The sequence below is a fragment of the Triticum urartu genome, chromosome 2A, assembly GCF_056163025.1.
Source record: "Triticum urartu cultivar PI428250 chromosome 2A, HENAU_Tu73, whole genome shotgun sequence".
Taxonomy (NCBI): Eukaryota; Viridiplantae; Streptophyta; class Magnoliopsida; order Poales; family Poaceae; genus Triticum; species Triticum urartu.
This window is the reverse complement of record NC_141874.1, coordinates 481,350,196-481,365,194: the sequence shown is the minus strand read 5'-3', so window position 1 is coordinate 481,365,194 and position 14,999 is coordinate 481,350,196.

The window sequence follows — 14,999 nt, the reverse complement described above, 5'->3', positions numbered from 1 at the left end:
TGGAGCCGTCGGTCACTCCTGAGAAAGGTTTGGTAGGCTGGAGATGCTCATATGGCACTTTGAGGTTGTCGAATGTGTCGACGGACAGGACGTTGAGCCCTGCACCGCCGTCGATGAGGGTCTTGGTAACCTGCACATTGCTGATGACTGGGGAACACAACATCGGGAGGACGCCGACGGTGGCCGCGCACTTGAGTTGATATGCCGAGTTGAAAGTGATGGCGCACTAGGACCACTTGAGCGGGCGCACGGCCTCAAGCTTAGGGAGCAGCGCGTTCACCTCGCGAGCGAACCGTTTGAAGATGAGCTGAGAGGCTGGGGCCTGGGTGCCACCCAAGATGCAGGCGGTCGCACGCGGCTCCTCGAAGCCCCCAGCCCCCTCGTCCTGATGATGATCGTCGTTCCTTCTTGGTGGCGACAGCGGGGTAAGACCAGCGTTGCTATAGGGGCGATCCTCACGAGGCTGGTCCCTCCAGGCCCCCTCATGAGGATGGTCTTGCCAGCGGTCCTCACGAGGCCTGTCGCGCCATTCCTGGCACAGGCCACAGTCATCCCATCATCCGCCTCCACGTCCTCCTCCACGGCCATAGCCCCGGTCGCTACGCTTGGGGCGTTGACCATAGCGTCCTTCTCGTATGGCTCTGAGCTCTTGGCAGTCGCTGGTGTTGTGGGTGTTCAGGTTGTGGAAGGCACAGAACAGTCGGCTGTTCTTGGATGACTCGGGCTGATCTCTGCCCCATTTGGTGTCGGGCTCCACTGCAAGCACCGCTGCTTCCTTGCGCTTCACATCCTTGGCCTTGGCTTTCTTCTCCTCTGTGCCCGCGGCTGGCAGCTCAAGGAGAGAGAGGCGCCCCTCCTTAGCTCTTGCACACATGGTCGCCAGGTTGAACAGCTCCTAAGATGTGTAGAGCTCCTCGTGGACAGCAAGCTCTTCCTTCATCTTGATGTCACGGACGCCGTCGGAGAACGCGGAGATGATGGCCTCATCCGTGACCTTGGGGATCTTGAGGCGGGTGCTGCTGAAGCGCTGAATGTACTTCTGGAGGGTCTCCCCTGGCTGTTGCTTGATGCAGTGGGTAGTCGCCCGCGGCCGGCAGGCGGTCGCGAGTGCCCTGGAAGTTGGCGACAAAGCGGTCGTGCATCTCGTCCCAGGAGGAGATCGAGCCGTGCTTCAGGTTCAGGAGCCAGGAGCGGGCCCCGTCCTTGAGAGCCATGGGAAACCAGTTTTCCATGACTTTCTCATTGCCGTTGGCTGCTTCGATGTTCAGCTCGTAGAGCTGTAGGAACTCTGCAGGGTCGGCGGTGCCGTCATAGCGAGGAGGCAGATCCGTCTTGAACTTGCCTGGCCAGGCGACGCTACGCAGCTCGGGGTGAAGGCGCTGGCAGCCGGTCGTAGTTATTGGGGCTCGCTTCAGAGGTGGAGCTTGGTCTTGATGAGGTCCGCGCGGTCTTGACAAGGCGGCGCGGGAAGCGCGGCTACAGCTCGTCGCGGCCGAGGGATTTCTTGGCAGCTTCTCTCTTCGCGCGCGGGCACCGGGCGTGGCAGATTACACCGCGGGGCTGCGCGCCTTGGTGCCAAGGCACCATCTTTGGGCTGGGGTGGTGGAGGCGCGCCCTACGCCTCGTCACCCGTGGCCGGCTGAGGGTGCGGCAGAGAGACGGAAAGCGCCGGGGAGCCCCCTTCGGTGTAGACGAGCTTGGCGACACGGTCGAGCCACTCCTCGTAGCGGTCGTTGACAGGGCGGTAGCGCAGGAGTTAGTTTGCAGCGAGGAGTGCGGCCCGCGCCTCCATGGGAGCGTGGCGTGCATGGGATGAAGAATCGGCCGGGGTCAGCGATGGAGTGGCGCTGTGGCCGTCCTGCCGTACCGAAGGATGCAGCGAAGACGCTTGCTACTCGTTCCCCACCGGGCCGGTGGCAACGTTGGTGGCAGGAGACAGAGAACGACGAGGTGGCCCGCAGATGGGGGCCGTCTGAGCAACGCGGGCGGTGAGGGCAGCCCGACGCTCAGCTCGAGCACGGCGAGCGTCCTCCATGGAGACGATGGAGCGACGAACTGATGGAAGGGAAGCTACGGCGCACCCCTACCTGGAGCGCCAAATGTTGGATGTGGGGTTCCGGCAAACCCTTAAGGTTCGAACACTGGAGTGCGCACGAAGTCTTTTCCTCCCACCGATCTACGCCCTAGCTCGCTAAGATCTCGCGGACGAACTCGACGAAATCGCTACACAGAAAGACACAAGATTTATACTGGTTGGGGCCACCGTTGTGGTGTAATACCCTACTCCAGTGTGGTGGTGAATTGCCTCTTGGGCTGATGATGAACAATACAAGGGGAAGAACAGCCTCCTGACGGTGAGGTGTTCTCGTGCTTGGCTAACTTATGTGGGTGGGGATGATCTTGATGATTCGTCCCCGCCTATGGTGGTGGCTAGTCCTATTTATAGAGGCCCTGGTCCTCTTCCCAAATATTGAGTGGGAAGGGAGCCAACAACGGTGGGCAAATTTGAAGGGGCGCAGCTAGTACAAGCCATCCTGACAAAGGTTGTCTTCGCCTGCGAAACGCTCTGGCGGTGACGCCGTCTTGGGCTCCATGATGACCTCCGTCTTGCCGTCCTTCTGGTCTTGGTCTCGTTGCACCTATATGGCAACCTTTGCCTGATGCCTCGATACTCCTTGCCTGCGCTGGCCTCCTTAGCACAAAAGAGGAAACAAGGACGTTGCGCGCGCTGGTGCCTGCCTGGTGTCGATCGTCATGGCTCATGTCACAAGAGCCTCGTGAGGTTTGCCTCGCCTTCATATCTCCGCCCCTCGTGAGCTTTCCCGACTAGGACACTCCAGAGGAGGTCTTGTGTCATCTGCCTCACGAGGCTTGGCCCCTCGTGAGAGTCTTGGATGCCTTGTTGATGAAGATGGGTCATACGGCCCGCTGGCTTAGCCACGCCGCGGGCCACGGGCAGGCAAGTCTGGGGACTCTCGTTCCCAGAACACCGACACCATTGTAAATTTGTCGTCCTATTATCCGTTGCCATTTTATTTGTGGTTGTATTATCCATTGCCCTATGTGGCAATTTAAATTAGGGCGGAATACTAGTTGAAAACACGCACAAAGCAAATGCTGTCATGGGATCACAAGCAAACACCCTCCGTCCAGGTGCTTTAATTAACCCATTAATGGAGAAGTTGTGAGTGAGGCGGGCGGCGGCTGGTGCATGGAGGTCAAAGGGCTCGCTTCCCGGGGAGCATGGGCGGCCTTGCTGCTCGCACGTGTCATGTTGAGCCTGCGAGGTGGACAGGATGCACGCGTCCCGTCGAGCCTGCACGACGGACTGCTCGCACGCGTCCCGTCGAGCCTGCACGGTGGACTTCTCGTGCTCGTCCTGTCTAATCAAACAGCCGCACACACGCTACCGAGTATGGTTAAATTTCGATAGGGTAAATATAATACAACCATTTGCGATATTAACATGTTAGCTTTTTGTTTCAAAAAGGACTTCGTTGGCTAATGTGTGCACCTCTTTTCAAACTGGACGGTTTTTACCACGGCATATATGTGCCATCTCATGAAACCATGCCAAGTTTCAAGTTTTTGGGTGACTTTTTTATTTACTGGGATTTAAAAACCGAGATTCTCATTGTTTCAGGACGACGACAAGTTTGTAATTCATTCTCATTCCTTAAACGAGACCTAAACATGCACCCAATGACACATGTATGATTTCCCACCCATTTTGCTTCACTTGAGCATCTGGTTGTAGTTCAAATTTGAATGATTGACTACATTAAATGCATAGAAAATTTAGTAATTAGTAATATATATACAATGGCCAAACGAACCCTGAACAGTTTCAAATTTCAGCCCGACACTCCTGTTATTCTATGTTGCCTGTAGAAAACAAAGTTCAAGGCGTGGGGAGGCATCGATTATCGTTTCGCCTACAAGAGGGGCATGTTTCCCTACCGGAACCACGAGGGTTGCGATAGGCCCCGGTTTGTAAAAGGCTGGTAATATAGCTTCGCCATAATTGGACAATTATATATACCATGTAGTGACACCATGCCAAGTTTCATGATTTCCTGGTGAGTTTTGGATTTACAAACATTTAAAAACCGAGATTCGCAATGTTTCTGGCCAGGCCAGGATGGCGAGACGGTTGAATTTGTTCCAATTCGTTCCATGAGACCTAAACATGCACCCCAAGGAAACATGTACATTTGTTCTAGCCATTTTGGTGCACTGGAGCATGTATTTGTAGTTCGGATTTGAATGATGGACATTAAATACCTAGAAAACTCAATTAATGAATAAAAAGGTCAAACGAACCCTGAATAATTTCAAAGTTCAGCGCGAATCTCTAGTTGTTCCGTGTCGCGTGTAGAAGAAAATACGAGGCTAGAAGAGGGAGGAGTGATTATCGTTTGGCCCACAAGGGGACATGTTTCCCTATCGAAACCACGAGGGTTCTTGCGACAGGCTCCGGTTTGTAAGAGGTTTGTAATAAAGCTTGGCCCAAATTGGCAATGTTTTTACCACGACATATATGTGCCATGACATGACACCTTGCCACCTTTGATGACTTTCTGGTGAGTTTAGGATTTATGGGGACTTAAAACCGAGATTCGAAATGTTTGAGGAAGAGCGAGGACACTGGTATGGTTGTAATTCGTTCCCATTCCTGGCATGAGACCTAAACATGCACCCAAGGACACATGTATAATTTTTCTAGCCATTTTGGTGAACTGGAGCATGTATTTGTAGTTCAGATTTGAATTATGGACATTAAATGCCTAGGAAACTCAATTCATGTGTAAAAAGGCCAAACGAAGCCTGAATAAGTTTAAATTTCAGCACGGATATCATGTGGTTCCATGTTGCTCGTGGAAGAAAATACAAGGCGAAAAGAGGCAGTGATTACGTTTCGCCCACAAGCGGAACACGTTTCCCTATTAGATCCATGAGGCTTCTTTGAGAAAAGCTCCAGTTCTTGTAAGAGGTTTATAATAAAGCTTGGCCCAAATTGGACAATGTTTATACCACGACATATATGTGCCATGACGTGACACCATGCCACCTTTGATGACTTTCTAGTGAGTTTAGGATTTATGGGTACTTAAAAACCGAGATTCGAAATGTTTGAGTACGAGCCATGACACCAGTACGGTTGTAATTTGTTCCCATTCCTAGCATGGGACCTAAACATGCACCCAAGAACACATGTATAATTTTTCTAGTCATTTTGGTGAGCTAGTGTCGGGTGGTAGGTGCGACATATGCCAACGGGTGGCTTATCATTATGGGAGCCAGTAAGACGTCGCCGGTGCCTGGAAACGGGATGAGGCGAAGACATGCACACCGGCGAATCTTACCCAGCTTCGGGGCTCTCCGTGGAGATAACACCCCTACTGCTGCTCTGCGGGGTCTCCGCATGATCACTAGATGAACAAGTAGCTACACGATGCTCCTTGAGCTGTTTGGTGAGAAGAAGAAGAAGGGCACGGCTAGCTCTCCTCCCCTCTCTATATGGTGTCTAGGACTAGCTTGGATCAACCCTTTGCATGGGTGCCCTGGGGGGTTTATATAGTCCTACCCCCCGGGGGTACAATGGTAATCCGGCTGGGCGTGGGGCCCAGCCGTCTGTGTCTACACTCGCCGGCTTCTGCGCCGGCTGCTGGGGCCCGCCGGCTGGTGGGTCTCGCCGGCTGCCGGCTCCTTGAACGACAGGCAGGCCCCACTGTCCAGGGCCTTGTCGGTGGCTGGTTACTGTCGCTCAATCCTGGTGACGAGGGCTTCGCAGGGGTGGGCGTGGCTACAGTGCCGCCGTCCGGCGTGTGATCGATGTAGCCTCACCGCGTCTTGTCTCCTTAATGGGGCGTCTCCTTCGAGGGAGGTGGCAAGCCGGCTGTGGGGTGCCGGCTCTGTCTTGGGATGACTAAGGGAGGCCTGGCCGCCTTTGGGTGTCTCTCTGCCCGAAGGGGCCCACCGCCCGTGGGCCGCGCTGGCAGCCCGTCGTGGATGACATCAGGGTCAACATGGAAACAGTGCCGCGCCGGACGGGTCATGGCCACCCGTACGGCGCACTGTGCCAGGCATGCTCCGGGATTCAGGGGTGGCAGGCTTTACTGTAGCCACGCCCCGTCACATCGCCGTTATGTGGATGCAGACTTCGAGGGTATGATCTTGACCGCTTTGTGGGAGCCGGCTTCTTGGAGTCGGCCTTCTTACAGCCGGCTTCTTGGAGCTGGCCCTCCCACGGCTTTCTTCATGAGGGCTAAAGTCGGGCCGCCCTCCGCTAGTTGGCCTGTGAGACGGCCGGCAAGGGGAAGGCGGCCCCATGTCTTGGATTCTTGAGGGCCGGATCGGCTAGTAATTTTTTTAGAAGGGCCAGGGGGAGCCGACTAGGCTACCCGTGGTTATTTACTCCGACAGTAGTCCCCGAAGCTGATCGAGCTTCGAGGCTGACAAAGGGACGAGAAGCTTGGTCAGCTTCCTATCCTGAGGGGCCGGCTTTGCTTGCGCGCGCCGTCTTCGAAAAGCTCCGTATCTTGTAAGCGGGAACGTGGGTCGGCCTGCGAGCTGACCGCACGCCACCCCGCGGGCCACGTGGCAAGGAAAACCTGCCAACGCACGCGCGCGATGGGACGCCGCAGCTGGGCCGGGCCCGCCACTCCTAGGCCTCGGTCCAAGCGTGGATCTTCTGCGGCCCACAACGGACCGCTCGCCTTCCCGCGACGGTTTCATCACGCCATTAGTGCGCAATAATCGCGGGACATGGGGGAGTGGGCGCAGTTGATCCCACGTTCCCCCACACCACGCCTCCTCGGCTCCGCCGCGCGGGTCTATAAGTAGGGGGAGGAGGGGGGGCGGCAGAGGCTCGCATGCTCTCCCTCGCTCCGCCCCTTCTCGCCCTACTTCTTCTTCCTCACGCTGCCGCAGCAACCCATTGCCGCGCCGCTCCACCGTCGGACCTCTTGACTCCTTTGGTCCCGCTGCAGCGGGGTCGTGCGCGTCTCCGCCGTCGCATCGTCTTGTTCCTCGCCGCGTCGCCCCCATGGCATTGTCGAGCTCGTGGGATGGCTCCAACGTCCACGAGGACCACGTCAAGTTCCTCCGCCGGACGCGGCGCCTGCCGGACGAGAACTTCGTGCGGGTTCGTCAGGCGCCGGCGAGGGAGATTTCGCCGGCACCGGAGGAGGGCGAGCGGGTGATCTTCCGCTCGGACTGCCTGCGCGGCTTCGGCCTCCCGGCGAGCAGATTCCTTCGAGCTTTCCTTGAATTCTACCTCCTCCAGCCGCATCACCTCACGCCCAACGCGGTGATGCTGCTGTCGGCTTTCGTCACCTTGTGCGAGGGCTTTCTTGGGGTTCTCCCCACTCTTGAGCTCTAGGGAGAATTCTTCCAGAGCAAGCTCGGCACCGTCGTCGCGGGCATGCCCGCCCCCTGCGGAGCCTTCATTGCCATGAGGCGGACGGGCGAGAACAATCCATTCCCGCCCATCCCGCTGATCCAGTCGGTGAAGCGCTGGCAGAAGTCCTACTTTTATGTGAAGAATGTCGCTCAGCAAGGCGACTTCGTCAATCTGCCGGCTTACGTAGCCGGCCCACCGGCTGGGAGGCAACCTTCGTGGAGCTACCGGGCCAGGTCGTTGTCTCAGGCGGGGAACGCAGCCGTCTCCCGGCTCCAGGTGATGATCCAGTCGGAGGGCCTGACCGGAGCCGACTTGGTGGCCGCCTTCATGGAGCGCCGAGTACTTCCGCTCCAAGGCCGGCCTCACATGATTTGCCAGATGAGCGGCCGCTTCGACCCGTGCCGGCTGAGCACCAGGGAGATGCCTCATACAGAGGTGTCTTACATGGTGAACTACATCTCCAACTGCAAGCTCGCCGAGGATTGGCGATACGGCAAGGGGCCGTATTCTCGCGCCAACCCTCCGCCTGCCGTAAGTTTTTCTTCTTTTCTTCCTTTTTGTAGTCGGCCTCATGATGGCCGACCTCTGATCAGTTGGTTTGCCCTTAGCAGAACCCTCTTCTTCTGCCGACGGCCGGGGCCGTAGGGGTAGAGCGCCAGCTCCTCCCCGACCGCACGGTGGACGACACAGACGATCCGGACCTGGGAGCGGCCGCCGTGGAAGATGCCATCATGGGGGAAGGCGACGAGGCAGGAGGCGCGGGGCTCGGGGCCGGCTTCGAGGACTGGCCGGACGACGACGAGGTCGAAGCCGCCCCGCACCGCCAGCCGGCGCTTGATCATCAAGGCACGGGCCCGTCTGCCGCTCCGGCTGCCCGTGGCGGCGCACAGAAGTGCCGGGCCGCATCGACCTTCTTCGGCAGCCGGCTGAAGAAATCCAGGGCTTCCACGGCGGCGACCAAGCGGGATGAGGCAGCCGTGAAGGCGGCCCGCTTCCGCAAGGCGGTGAAGCAGCCGTAGGCGATCTCGGCGTAAGTCGTCAAATGTCTTGTATATATATATATATATATTTGTCCTCTTCGATTGAAGCTGTTCTAAACCTTTCTTTGCTTGCCGAGCAGGGCACCGCTTTCCCTTGAGTGAGGTCCTGGCGGCTCCGTAGTCGGGCCGACTGGAGGGTCCTCAGGCTCCTGTCGCGTGGATCCCCGCGCCGACCTTAGGGAGGCCACGGAGCGGAACGCACGGGAGGCGCGGGAGGAGCGGGTGGCGGCGGAGAGAAGGACCGCCCAGGCGGCAAAGGAGCAGGCCGACGCGGCGGCCAAGGCCAGAGCGGAGGCGGCAGCCGCGGAGACGGAGGCGGAGGCCTCGCACAACCAGCCTCCGCTGCTCGTCGTTCCCCTCCGCTCCGTGGCCCCCAACATCCCCGTGCCCCTGTCGGAGGAGGTCGACCAAGACCCGCCGGTGATGGAGAGGAGGGAGGACCATGTGGTCTTCATGGAGGGGGCGCCGCAGACGGCGCCGACTAGGGCAGGCCAAAGCGGCCAATCAGCCGCGGCGCCAGAGCAGCCGGCCGGGGGCGAGCCGGAGGCAGGGGCCGGCCTCGAGGTGCAACCGGCATTGCGCCGACGCGCAGGGGGAGGCACCTCCGTGCCGGAGCTGCACCGAGCTGCGGCCGACATCCAGACGGCGAAGGCCCTGGAGGTGGCCAGCGTCAGCACGTCCGAGTGGACTCCCAGCGGGGGGACGGGCGAGCTGAATGCGGTGGCCCAGGAGGTCCAGAACCGGCTTCAAGCCCAGGCCGCCTCGCTGCAGCGATACACCCAAGAGTTCCTCGCGACGCGGGCCGTCATCCGGGTGAGCCTTCTGGCCTTGGTTATTTTGCTCTTTTGATTTCTTCCGTGGGGGCGCGTCAGCGCACCCACTGGGTGTAGTCCCCGAGTTCGGAGTCGGCTGCTGCGCAGGCGGCTTGGAACTTACTAGGTCCTGACAACTATCTTATCCTCGCCTCATGTCTGATCTTCCAGGAGTATCATAACCTCCGCGTTGCTGCCTTCAACTCCCAGGCTCAGGAGCTGGGCCGGAAAACCGAGGACCTGACCAGCAGCCGGAGTGCATGCTTTGTTTCGCTCATCTCCCGTGGGGGCGTGTCAGCGCACCCACTGGGTGTAGTCCCCGAGATTCGGGCCGACTGCTGAGCAGTCGGGTCGGATCTTCCTTGATGACTTCTTCCTTATTGATTTTTCCTTTGTCTTCATGCTTGCAGGAGCCAATGCCGAGTTGAGGGGGTAGCTCAGCGGGGCCCAGGCCGCCCTTCGCGCCAAGGAAGCCGAGTACAACACCTTGGTCCTGGAGCGTGACCGCCTGGCCAAGAAGTTGGCCGACCAGGAGGAGAGACACAAGGCGGCCCAGAAGAAGGCGCAGGACAGCGAGGATGCCCTGAAGGCCGAGTTCGAGACCGAAGCGGCGGGCTGGGCTGAGGCAAAACAAGCACTAAGCAAGGGCTTCGGTCGTATTGAGGATCTGATCGATGGTAAGCTGCCTTCCTCACTCCTTGCTTGCCCCTTGCCCCCTGATTTGTGTTCTGACTTGTGTTGCTTTTTGTTTTCTATGCAGACTATTTTCACGGCTACTCCGTCTTTGCCACCCAAACCATCGAGGCCCATCGCGAGGCACGCCGGCAGGCGGGGGCTGAAATCGCGCCGGACGCGAGCCGGGCGCTTGAGGAGCAACTCTTGGCGGTCCAAGCCCGGCTGCAGCCGGCTCACCGTATGCTCTGCCGCCTCCAGCGCGCCGGGGCACAGGTGTTGGCCGCCCTCTGGCTAGGCGAGACGATTCCCCGCACCCCGAGTCGGACTGCCGACTGGCTGGAGGTTGCGGTTGGCCGCTTCAAGGCCTGGAAGGCATCGGCAGCCTGACTTGGAGCTGGGCGGGCGCTGGAGTTCGTCCGAGCCTGGTATCCGGGGCTGAACCTGGACCAGCTGCGCACCTGGCAGCTGGAGGCCGATGAGGAGATGGTGGAGGTGCGGCTGGCTATCGCTCAGCATGCATCGACGATCGCCAAGTGCACTGATATCAGCGTCTTCGCTCCTGAAATAAGTGACGATGGCGTTGCCCAGCCGGAGGAGTGGTTCGGGCTAGACCCGGCGGCGGGTGAGGACTCGGCAGAAGAGATCGCCTCCAGCGATGAGGGCGAAGACGACGAAGGAGAGGAAGGCGAAGACGTTGAGCCGGCCGGTGAAGCGGCCAGCCAGGCTCAGCCTGACGATGCCTCCAGCAATGAGGCGCGTGCTAGCGCGCCCTCTGCAGGAGGCGATGATCATGCCGAGGTTCGCCAGCCGGCCACTCCTCCAGCCGGCACTGCCGTCTCCACCGACCTGCCCGACTCGCCAGTCGCTCCCTTGGCTTAATCTGTCGTCCTTGCTTTTCCTGCTTGTTACCCTTTGAACAATTTTTATTAAACTTGCGCAGTTCCACCCACTGCGGTGTATTCGAACTATGTTGAATGCTGGCCTTTTGAAGGTCTTTTGTGTAAATATGATTGTGTGCGTGCTTGGTTTCCATTCGCGTATGCTTTTTATCCTTAGGCTGTTTCCTTTGCCGCCTTCCCTCTTTGGGAAGGCAAGTACTCGAGCTTTCTTAGATTGAAGCGAGGTGAATGGAAGCCAGCCGGCCGGCTACTCTGGTAGTCGGTCGGTGGTGAGAGAAAAACCGGCTTTTGTTATATTAATCCTTTAGTCCCTAGCCGTTTTTCGTGTGGGCGTCCTTTCCTGCCTTTAACTCTTGCCAGCCGGATAGTCGGTTCTTCGAACTGCGACTTTTGGCGAGAGAAGGCTTGGGAGCCGGCACACTACTTGTCTGACTGCGGGTAGGACTTCTAATATAACTCCAGGCGGCCAGTCCCTGGGCCGACTAGTCGAACCCGGTGCCGGACGAAAAAAGTGAATGTAATGACAAGGTCATAAGCATGATATTCTTCATTTATAGATAAAAGATGGCAGTCTCCGAGCTCTCCTCGGGGGGCCTATTGTCTCGTACTTAGTACAAAAGTTAGCGTGATACATACTGCATTTCAACTGTAAAATCTTCAGAGGAGGTTGGCGTTCCATGGTCATTCTGACTCCTTGCCGGAATCATCTCTCTTGCGTGCCTTCGGCTTCTGCGCGTCGATCAGGTAGTAGGAGTCGTTGCCTAAAGCTCTGCTGATGACGAAGGGGCCCTCCCAAGGGGCCGAGAGCTTGTGCTAGCCGGTTGTTCGCTGGATCAGCCGGAGCACAAGATCGCCCTCTTGGAAGGATCTTGGCTTGACCTTCCGGCTGTGGTAGCGGCGCAGGCCCTGCTGATAGATGGAGGACCGGCTGAGGGCTAACAGCCGGCCTTCTTCCAGCAGGTCGACGCCGTCTTCTCGTGCTTCCTTGGCCTCCGCCTCCGTGTACATGGTTACCCGAGGCGAGTCGAACTCGATGTCAGTTGGGATGACCGCCTCGGCACCATACACGAGGAAGAAAGGAGTGAAGCCAGTTGACTTGTTTGGGGTAGTGCGCAGACTCCAGAGGACGGCCGGCAGCTCATCGAGCCAACAGCCGGCCGAACGCTCCAATGGTACGACCAGTCGGGGCTTGATGCCGGAAAGGATGAGGCCGTTGGCTCGCTCGACTTGGCCGTTTGACTGCGGGTGGGCAACGGACGCTAAGTCCAACCGGATGCCCTGCGTCGCACAAAAACGTGCCAAGGCTCCCTTGGCGAAATTCGTGCCATTGTCGGTGATGATGCTGTGTGGCACGCCGTATCGAGTTGTTATATCTGCGGTAAATGCCACGGCAGTCGGCCCATTCAGCTTCTTGATCGTCTTTGCCTCAATCCATTTGGTGAATTTGTCCACAGCGACTAGCAGATGTGTCATGCCGCCGCGCGCCGTGTTGAATGGGCCCACCATGTCCAGTCCCCAAACGGCGATGGGCCAAGTGAGGGGAATGGTCTTGAGTGCCGAAGCCGGAATGTGTTGCTTGGAGCTGAAGAGTTGGCACCCTTTGCAATGTTTAACTAACTCCTTGGCGTCATCCAAAGCAGTCAGCCAAAACAAACCATGTCGGAAAGCTTTGGCGATGAGTGATCTTGAGGCCGCCTGGTGGCCGCATTCTCCTTGGTGGATGTCTCTGAGGATTGCAATGCCCTTCTCTTGCTCGACGCATCGCTGGAGGACTCCAGTGACACTGCGCTTGACGAGCTCTCTGTTGACGATTGTGTATGCTCCGGCTCGGCGTTGGACTTGGCTTGCCTCTGTTTCGTCAGCCGGCAGAACTTGATTTATTAGGAAGTTGAGGATGGACTGAGCCCATGATGGAGCTGCGACTTCTTCTATTGCCAACACGGCTACCGCGACCAGGGCGGGCGGGCTGGGTGGTGAAATGCTGGAGTCGGCCGCCGCCTGTTGTGTTGGTGCAGTCTCCGGGCCGACTACCGCAGTCCCTGAGCCGGGTGTGGCAGTCCCCGGGTCGGGCGTAACTACGGAAGTCCCCGAGCCGCTTGCTGATGTCCCCGGGCCGACTATCGAAGTCCCCGGGTCACCCGCTTGGTTCTTCCAGCCGGACCCGGCTGTATCGGGGTCAGGCGGCACGAAGATGGAATCGGACTCTGGAGACGGCTTGATAGACGGCTTGAGGAGGCGTTGTAGAGAGACACCGGTTGGTATTGCTTGCCGAGTGGAGCCTATTCGAGCCAGGGCATCGGCTGGCTCGTTGTCGGCTCGCGGTACGTGGAGGAACTCGCATCCTTCAAAGTACCCACTGATCTGCTGAACGAGGAAGTGGTAGCTTGCCATATTTGCGTCCTTGGCATCCCAGTCGCCGGATGATTGCTGGACCACCAAGTCCGAGTCACCATAACACAGGATCCGGCGAATGCCGAGTTCTTTGGCAAGCCGGAGCCCGTGTATGAGCGCCTCGTACTCGGCCACGTTGTTGGAGGCGGCAAAGTGAATTTGCAGCGTGTATCTGAGCTTGTTGCCTTTGGGAGAGGTGAGGATGACGCCGGCTCCCAAGCCGGTGCGCATCTTGGACCCGTCGAAGTGCATAAGCCAATGAGTGGAGTCGGGAGCTGGCGGCAGGTACTGGGTCTCGGCCTAGTCGACGAGGAAGTCGGCCAATGCTTGGGACTTGATGGCGGTGCGAGGCTGGTAGAAGATCGTGTAGGGGGCCAGCTCGATGGCCCATTTCGCCACCCGGCCGGATGCATCCCGGCTGCCTATGATCTCGGCCAGCGGGGCAGTGCATATGACCGTGATGGGATGCTCTTGGAAGTAGGGCTTCAGCTTCTTGGCGGTGAAGTACACGCCATAGCACATCTTCTAGTAGTGCGGGTAGTTCTGCTTTGAGGTAGACAGCACCTCGCTCAAATAGTACACCGGCCTCTGGACCGGTTGGGCTCGGCCCTCTTCTGGGTGCTGGACTACGATGACGGTGCTGACCACCCGGCTGGTTGCAGCAATGTAGAGGAGCATGGGCTCTTTCTCAGTCGGCGCCGCCAGGACAGGCGGCGTGGCCAGCATCTTCTTTAGCTTGTGAAAAGCTTGGTCGGCTTGGTCATTCCACTCGAAGTGATTGGTCTTCTTCATGAGGCGGTAGAGGGGGAGAGCTTTCTCTCCGAGCCGGTTGATGAAGCGGTTCAGGGAGGCCAAGCATCCGGTGAACTTCTGGACGTCTCGAAGTTTGGTGGGAATCGCCATTCTCTCAATTGCCTTGATCTTTACTGGGTTGCATTCGATGCCGCGTTCGGAGACCAGGAAGCCTAGGAGTTGGCCGGCTGGCACTCTGAACATGCATTTCTCGGGGTTGAGCTTGATTTGAAACCGGCGCAGGTTCTCAAATGTTTCCTTGAGGTCTTCCAGCAAGGTGCTGCGCTTCTCCGTCTTCACCACAATGTCGTCTACGTAGACGTGGGCATTTCTGCCGAGCTGCTTGAGGAGGCACTTCTGCATGCAACGCTGAAAATTGGCACCGGCATTTCTCAAGCCGAATGTCATAGTCAGGTAGCAGAAGGCTCCGAATGGCGTGATGAAGGCGGTCTTCAGGCGGTGTGCCGGATCTAACTTTATCTGGTGGTATCCTGAGTAAGCATCCAAGAAACTCAACAGCTCGCATCCGGCCGTGGTGTCTATCACTTGATCAATCCTTGGCAGGACAAAGGGATCTTTGGGGCAGGCCTTGTTGAGGCTCGTGTAGTCTATGCACATGCGCCACTTGTTATTCTTCTTTAACATGAGGACCGGGTTGGCGAGCCATTCTGGAAAGGAAACCTCCATAATGAAGCCGGCGGCGAGAAGCCGGGCCATCTCCTCTCCCACAATCCTTCTTTTCTCCTCCGACAGTCGGCGGAGGGGTTGTTTGACTGGTTTTGCGTCTTCTCGGACGTGTAGCTTGTGCTCGGCGAATTCCTTCGGAACACCCGGCATGTCCTTGGAGGACCATGCAAAGATGTCCCGATTCTCACGGAGGAAATCGGCGAGCTCGCCTTCCTATTTGCTGTTTAGGTTTGCCCCGATGATGGCAAACCTCTCTGGGTGCTCGGGGTCAAGAGGTATCTTCTTCGTCCCCTTGGCT